Source organism: Podarcis cretensis, assembly GCF_951804945.1.
Source record: "Podarcis cretensis genome assembly, chromosome: 14".
Classification (NCBI taxonomy): Eukaryota; Metazoa; Chordata; class Lepidosauria; order Squamata; family Lacertidae; genus Podarcis; species Podarcis cretensis.
This window is the reverse complement of record NC_137183.1, coordinates 4350319-4363556: the sequence shown is the minus strand read 5'-3', so window position 1 is coordinate 4363556 and position 13238 is coordinate 4350319. Positions and strand designations below refer to the sequence as shown.

The following is a 13238-nucleotide window of genomic DNA, read 5'->3' as shown; positions in this document are numbered from 1 at the left end:
GTGTATGTTCTAAAGTATGTTGCAGAGCTTCCTGCTTCGTTTTGTTCTCTCTTGGGCTGTAAACAAACTGTTTTGACAGCATCCACCTCTTCTCTCTGTGTGTCACTGATTTGTAAATGTATTTCAGCAGCTTAAAAAAATCTCTTCCCAGTGCTGTGTTGGTGGGCAGCAGCAGCTCTGGCACTGGGCAACATTCATTTTAAACTGGCATTTGAGAGAGGGTCTCCTTGCCCCCACCTCACCCTGACCCGGCAACTGTCATGGTGCATTGTGGTTTGCAGACAGCACACTCTGAAAGGGCTGCTGCTTCGTGGTATTTGGTGACAGCCTCTGCAAAATCCAATAATAAAAGGAAGTGGTTTTTATACAGAAAAGAGAAATTTGAGACTGTCGCTTGCAGTAATGATAATGGTACACGGTGGCATTGTATGCATTACTTTTTCCTGCAAGAGCTGCCCCCAAGCGATTCAACAGCTGAAAGTATCCATGACAGTCTATATTTTTCATTGGTTTGGGGTTTGTTAGAGGAGCAAATTCCCCACTGAATGCATTTCTGCCTCATTTTCTCCCTGCCTATGAAACAGGTGACAGTTGCAGGTGGCCTTGATTTTCCTGGAGTTATGTATGGGCACGCTCCAATCAAAGCCAAGCACATTGGAGCCCCATTGATTTCAATGGGACAAAGGTGAGCAAGTGCTTCCTTTTGTTTTGTTTGCCTGTCATGGATTCTTTAGCTGAGACTCCTGCTTGGCAGTGGGTTGGACTAGATGACCCTTGGGGTCCCTTCCAACTATGATTCCCTTGCAGCATGGCTCGCTTGCTTGAGCCAATTTGACTTGCGAGGACCTAGTGTGGTGTAAGGCAGATCTCTTGAGCAAGCAGGCAGAGGGATGCTGCAGCCTCTCCCCCCCCCCCCCCATCACTGTGTGGTGCTATAATTCTTCTTATGGCTAGTGATAAAAACAATAAAACTGCAATGAACTGATCAAAACAAGGCAATCTTAAACTATCATCTGAGTGCAGCTGGTGCCCCAGTTGCCCATGAAAATGCTGACGATCCAAAGGCTTCCTTAACGTTCCCCTTATGGGCCAAAGAGCCAAGTCACTTCTCAGTGCACATTTTAAAACTTGAGCTGAAGTGCTGCCTGCCTCTTCAGTGCTGTGAATGGCTGCCATGGCAACATCAAATAAAAGAGATGTAATGGGTGGAGCCATGCAAAGATAATCAGCTCTCAGGGTGGGAGGAAGCTGGGGAGTGGGCAAGGAAATTTCCCAGGACAGCCTTCGCAGAAGCCACAAGGTTATACAACACATGGAAGTGGACCACAAATAGGAAGCAAATGAAAGCAATAGATTTCAGTATAGCAAATTAAGTCTGCCTGTCATGGAGTGGGGATGGGTGGGGTGGGGTGGGGGAGGCTCACACATCCTTCTCTACCCAAGGAGCGTGCAAAACAGAGCTGGAGAGATGTGTGACTCAGGCTGGTGTGTGACCTGGTCTCAAGGGCCCCATTGGACCCTGGGACTGAGGTTACCCATCCCTGAGCTAGAAGAACTCTTCCTGGCCAGATACCATCTCTGCCTCCTCCCCTTACCCCGCCCTGTAAGGTAAAGTCCCATCGGCCATCACTCTGAGCTCCTTGGGAGACCGGTGCAAAAAGGTACCGAAATTGAATGGAGGTTCTTTGTTACCCTTCTGCTAATGGTGTGGGTGTGTGAAAGCAAACCAGGCCTATGGATATGGATTTAAAGGGAGGTGATGCACCAATAAAAGTTTGCATAGATGGTGTATGTATGACTCTTTGAAATGTTCCTCCTAAGACCTGACATAATGGGCGTTTTCTTGAACTAGATGGGACAACCTGTTTTCTCCAGCTCTGCTCCTCTTGAAACTGGGCATCACTTAGGTGTGGGCATGAGAGCTACAGGGACGTCTATCTTTGTGAAGTTTAGCATGAATAAGCAGACGGCAATGAGTTCTGGGGGAATTCATCAGGGTTCTGTTCCGGGTTTTCCAGTTCCTCTCTGCCTCAGTCCAGCCTCCTTCACAGGGTTGTTTTGAGGGTAAAATGGGCAGGAGGAGAAGAATTTTTGCCACCTCAAGCTTCTTTAGAGGAAAATCAGGGTATAAATCAGAGTTTAAAGCAGGTGGTACCCTGGGGTGCCGTAGGATTACCTAGAGGGGGTGCTAAGAGGCAAAGGGGTGGCTGGGGATGCTGGACATAAATGATTTTCAGACTTTGAAAAGCTGGTATCACTGGATCAAGTCAATCAGTTCTGATGAATTGATTTAACTAAATAGTTTTAATTGGATTTTGAATCCATGTTACTATTGTCACTGTTTCCAATTTTATTGTGCTCTTATCTTCCTTAGTGTATCATGCAAACCCCTATTCTGAATAATGGATTTAATAGAGGAGGATGGGGGCACTGAGCATGAGTTTATGGAACCAAGGGAGAAGTTGCCCCCCCCCCAAATTGAGAACCACTGATGGTAAACAAAGGAAGTAATAGTAGTTAAGCACAAACCACATACTGAGTCGCTACCCCCCCCCCTTTTTGAGGGCCTTGCAGGCTGGGGAAGGGAATGTTACCTGCAAATCATGGTACTAGTCCTCCAGCATATTAGCATTTTCAATGGGAATGGAAGTTCTTCATTGACAAAGAGAATGCCTGGAGGGTTTACAGAAATCTCAGATGGACAGGTTCTGTCTCAGGGAGCAGCACAAGAGCTGTTCGATGTGCAGGTGGGTTCCCAGAGGAGGTGCCAAGGAGAACTAGGGACCTTCTTCCTGTCCCCTTCCTTGTAGCTTATGATATCATGATTTGCAAATGCATCATTCCTCCTGAAGGTAGTGTTTAGCCTTTGGCCACCCTAATCATCAATCCTAAACAGCATGAGGCAGGCATATTTATTGTTTGGATGGTGGACGTCAATCTTAATAACACAGCCCCACCCACTTAATTGGAGAGTGACTTTGGAGGGCAGACACACGCCCTTCAGGGAGGCTCATCAGCCACCTCATTTGGTTATGTAACACATCCAGATTCCCAGGAATTATTCAATGTCATGAACTCTGTCCACAAATGTCTTCCCCAACCCTTTGTCTTTTCTGCTGCTCAGACTATAACTATGCATATCAAAAACCAAAAGCAAACAAAGGAGCTTTTTGCACCATAGGTGACTGAAGCTGCACAGATTCTCTGCCTGCAGAGTTAACTGTGTGAGGATAGAATCTAATGTGGGTTGCAGGTCCATCTGCTTTCTGGGGAGCAGTTCTGGAAGGGAGGTGACAGGAAGCGCCTCTGAGAGGGTGGGTCTTCTTCAGAGGGTGAATCACCATCCCCTAAGCCGCTAAGACACTCCCTGGGATCAAACACTTCTTGGGGTTCAGAATCTGCAACTCTCACCTTGCTGGAAACGCTACCCAGGGTCCTCCATATCTCTTTATCCAAGCTCCTCCCACTCCTCCTCAGGGTCCCTCCCCCTCCTTAGGCCTCATGGCAACCAGGAAGTAAGACTGGGAGGAGGTGGGGGCTAGGCTGGCGCATTCCTTCACACCCACTCATGTACAGGAAGGGAACAGGGTGGGAGGTCCAGAAAGTTGCCAATGGCACAATTCTAACCATGTCTGCTCAGAAGTAGTTCATGTTGATTTTAATTAGGTATACTCCTAACTAAAGAGTTGCAGCCTTTGTGTTACTTACTATACATTCAAGAAAATATCAATTAACCATTTATTTATTTCCCTCTCATCATATAGAGGGCCTCAGAGCAAGTCACAATAAGAAGAATTAAAATATTAGAGGGGGACAGAAAACCACAAGAACAGATAAAACAATAAAAAAACAAATAAAAACTTTCATTGTTCGGCAAAGGATTTTGCTGCATAGTGATGATTTTATTGGTTTTGCAAAGGTCTCATCTTCCCAGCTGTATTTCAGTTGTATTGGTAGCGTAAGGAGGGAGGATAACCACTCCACCACCCAAAATAAGCTATGAAAAGGTCAAGAAAGCAGGATGGACTTCAGCAGATACCGAATAGATAATAAATTTAATGCACAATGGAATACGACACTTATTTTCCTTTCTTACATGAGGCGTCCACTCATCTACCATCCCAGTTTACCCATCCAGTCTTTGCACGCTTAGCTTCAGCATCTATGCAGTGGTAGTAGATCCTGGACCAGTTCACCTGAGCTATGATCAGGTGACCATGAGCAGCTGATTGGTCTCCAAGCCCATAAAAACCAAAGTGTTCCCCTTTCCAGATGCTCTCAGTTCCTTTGATGCCAGTTGCCAGCACGGCTTCTGAATTGTGAATCCAAGTTCATGCTTTGCTAATTCACCTCCCTTGCCCAGTGGTGCTGGTGAAGGGGTTTGGGGGCAAGAGAGAGAGGTGGGCAGCCTTCGGCCTAATCCCCGCAGAGCACATCTGCTCAAGATAACCTCTTTGTTATACGGGAGCATCTCCCATGGCTCCTTATCCATTGTGACCTGACCCTTATATTTCATGGCATGGAAGGTGATGTGGAGAAAGAATGTCATAATGTTTCTCTATTCCCTGACAAGCCTTTGAGTAGCCCTGTCAACAGTGATTTGGGGCTGAGCTGAAATAATCAAGAACGAAGTGTCTGCATGACACATCCTTGAAGGATTCTTGCCAGTAATAGAATGGAGATGCTAATGAGTTTCCAGCCACATATTTTTTAAAAAAATAATATTCTAATCAAGCAAGAAGTGATTAAGGTCTCTTTCACATCCACACTCCTTAATCTTACCTAGTTTATGTGCTGTGCTGAAGCAACTTCTATGGCATAGGGCCACCTTCCCCAACCTGGAGCTGCTCCAGGTGTCTTGGGCTACCATGTGCATCATCTCTGACCCTTGGTCATGTTAGCTGGGCCTAATGGGAGCTGAAGGTCAACACAGCTGGAGGGCACTGGATTAGGGGTGGTTTCCGTAGGGTGTGCCGGCATCAAGAAATTTTAATCCAAATTTTAAGGCAGTTGTTTTCTTGAGGAAGCCAGGATGCCCCCTCTGCGCACTGAGCAGCTCACATGATGATATCAGTCCCTTTGACCAGCTTTTATTGCAGGCTGCCTATCCGTTCATTCATTCCATCTCTAAATTGCCCATTGGCCCAAGTCCTCTGGGAGATTTGCAACAGTAAAACACAAAGGCAATTCAGTTGGCAAAAAATACGCAAGAGCTCAGCGTCAAAAAAACAGTGTCAGAAAAATACAGCACAAAACTTTCTTGGAAGTTGTATCCACTTGTCATGATGGTATCACTATGCTGTATGCTTTGGGGTGGAACACCCCAGCTCAGTGGCGCCTCCTCAGCACACTGAAAACCCCAGGTTTGATTCCTGGCATGTCTGGTTGGAAGGATCAGGAAGCAGGTCCTAGAGAGGTTCTTAGTTGATAGGTAGATGGTCAGTCATAGCTGGGATGTGTGTGAGCACCAAGGAATCAGGAAAGCTCCTTCCTCCCTAACTTTTGTCAAACCCAATGGGCCTTTAAACCATTATTAATATTATTAGCAGTATTAATTGGGAAAGGGTCGTAGCTCAGCAGAGCATCTTCCTTGCATGCAAAAGGTCCCAGGTTCAGTCCCCAGTGACACCTCCAGGTAGTGCTGGCAAAGACTGCATCTCTGGGGAGCTGCTGCCAATCAGTGTGGACAATCTTTAGCTAGATGGATCAATGCTCTGCTTCAGTATAAGGCAGTTTCTTGTGTTCCTAGGAATCCCTACTTGGATAAAGCTCACTGCATATGACCTTGGACCAGTCCTGCCTCCCTGCCTAACTTTCCTCACAGGTTTATTGTGGGGATCAAATGAGAAGAACAACCTATGACACCTTGAGCTCCATGGAGAAAAGGGGGGGGGGACTACAAATGCAATAAATAAATAAATTATCTGGGTGTTAAAAGTGAGCTTGGAGAAATGCCAAATATTAGAAACTATTTTCAGCCTTTTCTGAATATTTATTTTCAGTAAAGCATATTTATGTTCAGCAGGAGTGAGGAATCTGCTGCTGGTCAGACAATGTCCACTTGGGCAAATGCTGCCCCGTAAAAGCTGCCACTTTGCGTGTGAGAGGGAAATCCATTATTGATGTGTGGCATGACCGGATAGAAATGTCAATAGTTATTTTTTTTTAAAAAAAAGTATTTCATAACACATGCACACACACAAAAATTGATTATTTTGCTTGTCCACATTCCTACAGAGGAAAGAACCGTTTCGGTATTTCCTCTGTATTTCTCAGAACCAATACAGCTGAACTCCTCCAATTGTACTTTAGAAGAGCTTTAAAGGTAAAGGGGACCCCTGACCATTAGGTCCAGCCATGACCGACTCTGGGGTTGTGGTGCTCATCTCACTTTATTGACCGAGAGAGCTTGTGTACAGCTTCCGGGTCATGTGGCCAGCATGACTGAGCCGCTTCTGACGAACCAGAGCAGCGCACGGAAACGCCGTTTACCTTCCCACCGGAGTGGTACCTGTTTATCTGCTTGCACTTTGACGTGCTTTCGAACTGCTAGGTTGGCAGGAGCAGGGACCGAGCTCACCCCGTCACGGGGATTTGAACCGCCGACCTTCTGATCGGCAAGTCCTAGGGTCTGTGGTTTAACCCACAGCGCCACCCGGGTCCCTAAATTACAATTACAACATTATAAATTATTGCATTGGAAATTATAGCATCGGAAATTATAGAATTGTAGAGCTGGAAGGTACCCCATAGAGTCATCTAGTCTGGTCCCTGTATTGCATTGCAAATTGTTGTAACCCACCCTGAGACCTGCTGCTGAAGGGCAGACAATAAATAATAATACACAGGTAGCATTCTTCAGTACATTTCAGGGCTTGCTAAATACGTACATTTTTGTGTTCATCTGGCAACTGCTTTCCCCAGAACTAGTGAACATCCTCAAGACCCTGATATCACTGTACTCCTGCCCCTAATTTTAGCACCACCAGTCTTTTCAGCTAGCTGAATCCAGGAGAACTGCCTCCTGCGTTTCCCTGAACTGAATGCTGTTGGCCCCTGAGGCCTCTTTGTGCTCCTCTTTGGGGACGCCTGCAGCTCTAGCTGGTGGCCAGCTGGAGAATCTTTGCTACACTGGAAGCTTGCTCCAGCTGCTGCTAACAATTGATATAATTGGTGCTTTTTTTCTATAACGCTGCCCTGCCCCTCCTGCTTCCTCACCAGTGGAAGAGGGAGGGCTGCTCTGTGGACACGCAGAGCTAATGTGTGGAGAAGCTTCTTCCCTGTGTGTCTGCTCTGCAAGCTGCCCTGTCCCTCCTGCTTGCATGCATGAGTTGGAGAGGCAGGGCAGATTCCAGAGTTGAGGCACAGGAAGGTTTCTGTTAGCCTGGGTGGCTGAAGAGCCTCTTTAAAGCCCTGCTGTGCCTTTGGGTCATGAGAAGACCCTCTCCAGAGCCCATAGAGGATGTCCTCTTTCCACTCCGGGTAGAGTCTTCTCGTGAGCCAGAGGCATGGTGTGGGGAAAGGTGCCGGAACTGTGTTCCGATGTATTCTGGCTTTAAAAAAAAAGCCCTGGATACAATACTGTGGCAGAAAGGATAATCTGCCATCTGCACAGTGGTGACCTAGGCACCATGGAATGTTCAACAATGGATGGCTAATCAGTTGACCCTAGCAGGAACTCAAACCCAAGGCAACATTGCATTCTTCCCTAAGGGACCTACCTCCGTTTGTTTGTTTGTTTGTTTGTTTGTTTGTTTTCTTGCTTGCTTGTTTAAAGAGGAGGCAAAAAAACTCTGGGTCCTGCTCTAATGGTCAAGAGCAGGCACCATATTGTCCACTTAAAATGCTGGTGGCAGTATCTTCTTTAGATATACTGTACGTCTGGGGTGTGTATGCATTTGCATCTATTGGAGACCGACTGCCACAAACAGCCCACTGCATCAGATGTCATCCCTGATTACCATTTTCTCTTCATCCGGGCTGGAAACAAACACTGATCAATAATAATTCAAGGCTATGTACCTTAAGGTTAAACATCTGACAATCAGAGAAGACTTAATGGGCTGTGACACCACTCAAACCAATGGCCTGACATGCCTTGCCATGTCATAAGGATATGCAGAGGGTGAGCTAACCCTGCATTAAAATACATGAAGCCAGTCTCTCTCTCCCCCCCTCCCATACACCTCTTCTGAAACTCAAGTTCGTTGTCTTGGTGCATCTAAATGTCAGGGCACTGCGTTGCTGAGCTATTGCAAAGCAACCATAGTTTCATAGTGGTGGAGACGTTAGGCATCGTGTCCACATACACCATGCCCCCCCCCCAACCCTTTTAACTGCAAATTGACTCTTCATATTATTTCTGCAGTCCTGGACAGATGATAATCTAATCCATTTTCCAGGGTGGAATTTTATAACCCACTAAAGCAAACACAGACCACTCACTGCCCCTGTTGGGCTTCCTTGTACACTGCATGGTATCTTACAGATGCTTAGATCAGCTTTCTACTGGGGTTCTCTGGATGTTCTTGGGCTACAACTCTGAACAGACCCAGGCAGCACAACCAATGGTCAGGGACAGTGAGAGTTATAGCCCAACATTGGGAGGGTCACCAGGTTCCCCATCCCTGATTTAGGGCTCACCCACACTTACCTTTCACCCTGCAATCTTTAAAGCTGAATCGGAACAAATGACAATTTGTGCTTTCCATGGGTTGCCATTTGCTCTGATTCAGCAGCAAAGAGCAGGTTTTCGTGGGGGGATCTCTGGGGCAAAAAAAGAAAAGAAAAAATTATTGGACACGGTGCTTTTATTATTTTTTAATTTTTTTAAAAATAATATTTATTACTTTTAAACCTTACAAACAAGAAGAAAAAGAAAAGAAGAAAAAAGAAGAAAAAACAAAAGAAAGAAAAAACAATACAATACAATATATAAACAATACACCACACAACATTAACGCATTAAACTAAACAAAACAGAACAAAAACAATTTAAAAACATACATCATACCATTTCAATGCCTTATCTTTCATTCCCTTGTTTCATCGACTTCCTCTCACCTCCCTTTTTGTATTCCACTTCTATTAATTGTTTCAGCAACTCCTTTCCATCTTTCACTATTTTCTGTCATATAAATATCTTAACTTATTTTAACCTTATTTCCATTAATACTATAATACTTATTTATGCTTAACTCCTTATAACACTTCTACTAAGGCCATATAATTTCATTCCAACATTTTTCTAACACTCATTAATTTTACCCTATTTCTATAAATAAACTTTAAACTTTTTCCAATCTTCTTCCACCGTCTCTTCTCCCTGGTCTCGGATTCTGCCAGTCATTTCCATCAATTCCATATAGTCCATCAAGCTGGTGATCTTCTGTCCGAGGCTCTTAACTCTTTTCCAGGTCCCTTCTGCAAATCTTCTTCGTATTTATACATACACTTTACTTTGTCTTCTGCTGATCTTGTTCTTAATTTCCTTTCTTTGATGCTGAAGAGTAGGTCTCGTGGGAGCTCCAACCTAGCAATGTTTTTATTCCTTCTCGACATGTCATCCACATCTCTGTGGTTTAAACTAAAATCCAAAAGATATTTCAGGACGTGTTTCAAAGTCCCTCCAAATCTGCAGGTCCCCACAACTCCAATTTCCTCCTGACCCAGGTCCAGATCCCAAAGGTCAGTAAATCCCTGCATGAGGTGATCTATCCAACTTTCCTTCTCCAGTCCAAGCAGGGTTCCAATCTGACTTTCTCTGAATTCAATCATAGAGGGCAACAACTTGTAATCATCAAATTGCCTCTGTAAGGCTGGGGCTCTCTCCTTCTCCACTTGTATTACTTTAGGTTCAACAACCACAACTTTCTCCCTCGCTTTCTCCACCATTTGGCATATCAAAGTAGATTCCTGTATCGGTTCCTGAATAGTTTCTGTGTAGATGTTCACTTTTTGTCCCAAAATATCAATTTTAATATTCATCACATCCGTCTTCTTGTGGAGCTGTTCCAATGACTCACTTATCTTGCATAGTGCAATCACTAAGGCTTCTTCTGTTGACATTATCAAGCAATCCAAGGTCAATCTCACGGTTTTCTCTTGCAGCTGGAGACTCCACCAGCCCAACTCTTGTAACAATTTCAAAGGCTCCCTCTAGAGGGAAACAATTTCTGTTTGTATCAATCCTTTTAAGCACAGTTCAAGCAGTAAAATTAGTTTCAATTTTCAGCTACTTTTACTCCTTTTTAAACGCAAAAGGAGACAATGAAAACAACGTATTTCTCTTATTTAACTAACTGTCACAGTCAATGAACTTTCCCAAAAAGTCAGTCTTACTAGCAGTCCATTTCCAGGTTCAGAGCGGTGGTGATCCAACTTTCTTCACTCTCTCCTGCAGGCTTGCGTGATCCAAAATTTCCCCCCTCTTCTCCTGCCTCCAAGGGGGGTTTAATGATTTTAGCCGATGGAAGTTTAATCCTTTACATAGGACTTCCAAGACTTTAGCTTGCAAATTCTTTGCTTCAATCTATTTACAAAAGGGGAAGGCGGACTTCCTGTTTGAAACCTCCCCATTTCGGTGCCAAATTAAGACGTTTAAAAATCCAATTTTCCGTTCTACTCACGGGTAGTTGTTTAGAATCAAACTGTCCACAGGAAAAAGTCAGCGCTCTCCGGCAACAGCAATGCGGCTTCACTCCGTGAAACTAGCAGTCAATTCGAAGCACCGCGCCGCTCACCCCACATCGCTCCGGATCCCCGAAACCGGATCTCCCCGCGAGTAGGGGAGGCACAAAAGGTGCCAGCCGAATCCCATGTTCACAGGCTTCTCCTGCCTGCGATTTTTAGTGGGTCTCCGCCTTCGCCGTGGCGGCCAGACCCTGAATTCCACGGAGCAAGTTCCTCCCAATCAGAGGAATTCCGCCATTGCCGGAGGCGCTAACCCGGAAGTCCTTGGACACGGTGCTTTTAAGCACAGACATGTGCCTGGAAATGTGCCACAAAGGGAGGTCCTTAAAGGAATAAAAGCAGGCCTGGAAAACAAAAGAGACCATTGGAATGATGTGGGGTGAGCTGGAGGTTAGCTACATATCAGAATATAGAACTTATGGAAATATGTAACAATCATTACTTAGCGCCAGGGCTTTTTTTCATCTGGAACGCACTGGAGCTCAGTTCTGGCACCTCTCGGGTAAAAGTGGCATTGTCATTGAAAGAAAACAAGGGAGGCAATCATGGGAGCTGGTAGTGCAACATCTGGGGGGCATTTCATACATTTTATGAAATAAAGAAAATAATGAAATGCTCTCAAGATACAGGGCAGAAGTCCCTTCCTGAACACTTCTGCTGCCTGATATCCTTTAATCCTAAGATGATACTAGGGATGCTGCTTGGGACCTTCTGCATAGAAAACATTAATTGAATTATAGTCTTTGCCAAGGTGTTTATTTTTCTTCTGCTGTAACTCACTCAGGTGGGCGCCAGTGCCATTCTAAGAAAAGAAGAGAGGCGTTCATGGTGAGTTTCAGTAACCTCTCCTTCTAGAAAAATAGCACTGCTTGGCACTGCAGAAAAAGCATTATCTATAAGCAGTGTGTTTTCACATACAGATCTTTGTCTTTGACATGCAGCCCTTCCTTTCTTATGGCTGCCTCTTCATGATTTTGCTTTAATAAATATATCGGTTTTTCGTGGGCTGATAGTGTTACTGAGCCACATAAAAGCCTTGGCAGTTGATCATTCCGGTGCTCTGCTGGTTCATCTTGTGAGAGTCTCTCACTTCCCATTACCAGAGCAAGGTTAAGCAGAAGATAAAGGTCTTCCTAATACATTCCCCTCACCCTCAGGCAAATATTAATAGCTTTTTGATTTGGATGCATCTCTAAAGAATTAAAATAGGAGGAAAGCCACGTCCGCAGAGAGTGGGATCCCCCCAGATTTGACCTGCTCACCTCAGTCTCTCACCTCTTAACCACACAACACTTCAAACCAATTAAAGAGAAGGAAAAGGAAACATCGCAGAAGAGATAAAACACAGCTAGATTCCTACTAGGCAAACTTCTAAGAGTCCTGCCCAATATGCTTCAGTCAGAGCTTCAGATTATACACTTTCTTGTTTTTCAGTTGGTCATCTTTTCTTTTTTAATGGTGCACTTAGACCTTACAATAAATAATGCAAAGAACACTAATATCTTAAACTCATTTTAATATTATTTTGCTATATATATTTGGATACCATTGGATGCCATTGAATCAAGCTAGCAGACCAAACCGGTCAAAACAACACTGACTGGGAAATTCTTAAGATGTTGTCATCGAATTTGGCATAGTGGCTCCTGCGATCAAGAAGCAAGTTTTCATCTATGTTTAGCTACAGTTGGATGACACTTTGAATCAAGATGGCATACTAAACCTATCCAAATGTCACTGATTTTGACTTATTTGAATTGCATACCATTTGCATATCATAATCTCCTCCTCACTGTCAGGAACCATCATGACAGATTTGGTAGCGATATCTTAAGAGGTGTCCAAATGTATCAATAACAAACAGAAAGACAGTCAAACAACTTTCCAAAATATATAGATATCTATAATCCAAGAGATGGCACTCCCCTTCACAGAACTGGTAAACTCCTGCGCATATCTGTCGCCCCAAGAAAGGCCTTTAAACCTTTGCTCTGTTGTCTCCTTCATATTTAAGAGAAGAAAAATGTGGATTTTCCTGGGGGGGGGGGCAGCTCACAAGGTAACCAGACAGGGAGCTTTTTGCTCCTTTTCTTTTCCCCTCCTGCTTTTCATTCTTTCTCCATTATGTAAGCACTTGCCAAAAGTAAAATACAGTTTCCGAGACCAGAACATCTGCAGTACATTCAGTTTAAATGTAATAATTATTGCTTTCGTCTCCCACAAGGCCAGCAAAATGCAACTAAACACAATAACCAAATACAAAAAAAAAAAAAAAAATGGATTCTGCAAAAGGCTTGCTGTTCCTTTGTGGAAGACATGCCCTTCAGCATGGAGGCCCTGCTTCCTGTTCCCAGATGCAAGAGCTGTGCTTGCAGGAGTGCCATTCTCAGAGACACTCTTCTTCTTAAACAGCTTGCAAGTGCAAGTAGGGCTGGTTCCAGATGCTGTGGGCCCTTCATATGCAGCCACGGGAAACAGACGGGCCTGCGCTTATCCGCTCTTAGATATACATGCCACAAACATAATGACACATCCATGTACTCTTT

General features: G+C 44.5%; 1 protein-coding gene across 3 annotated transcripts in view; it reads left to right on the top strand.

The window, feature by feature from the left end:
• Positions 1–13238, top strand: part of RORA (RAR related orphan receptor A) — a 384947-nt gene that overhangs the window by 277100 nt on the left and 94609 nt on the right. The gene's annotated exons all lie outside the window — the stretch shown is intronic.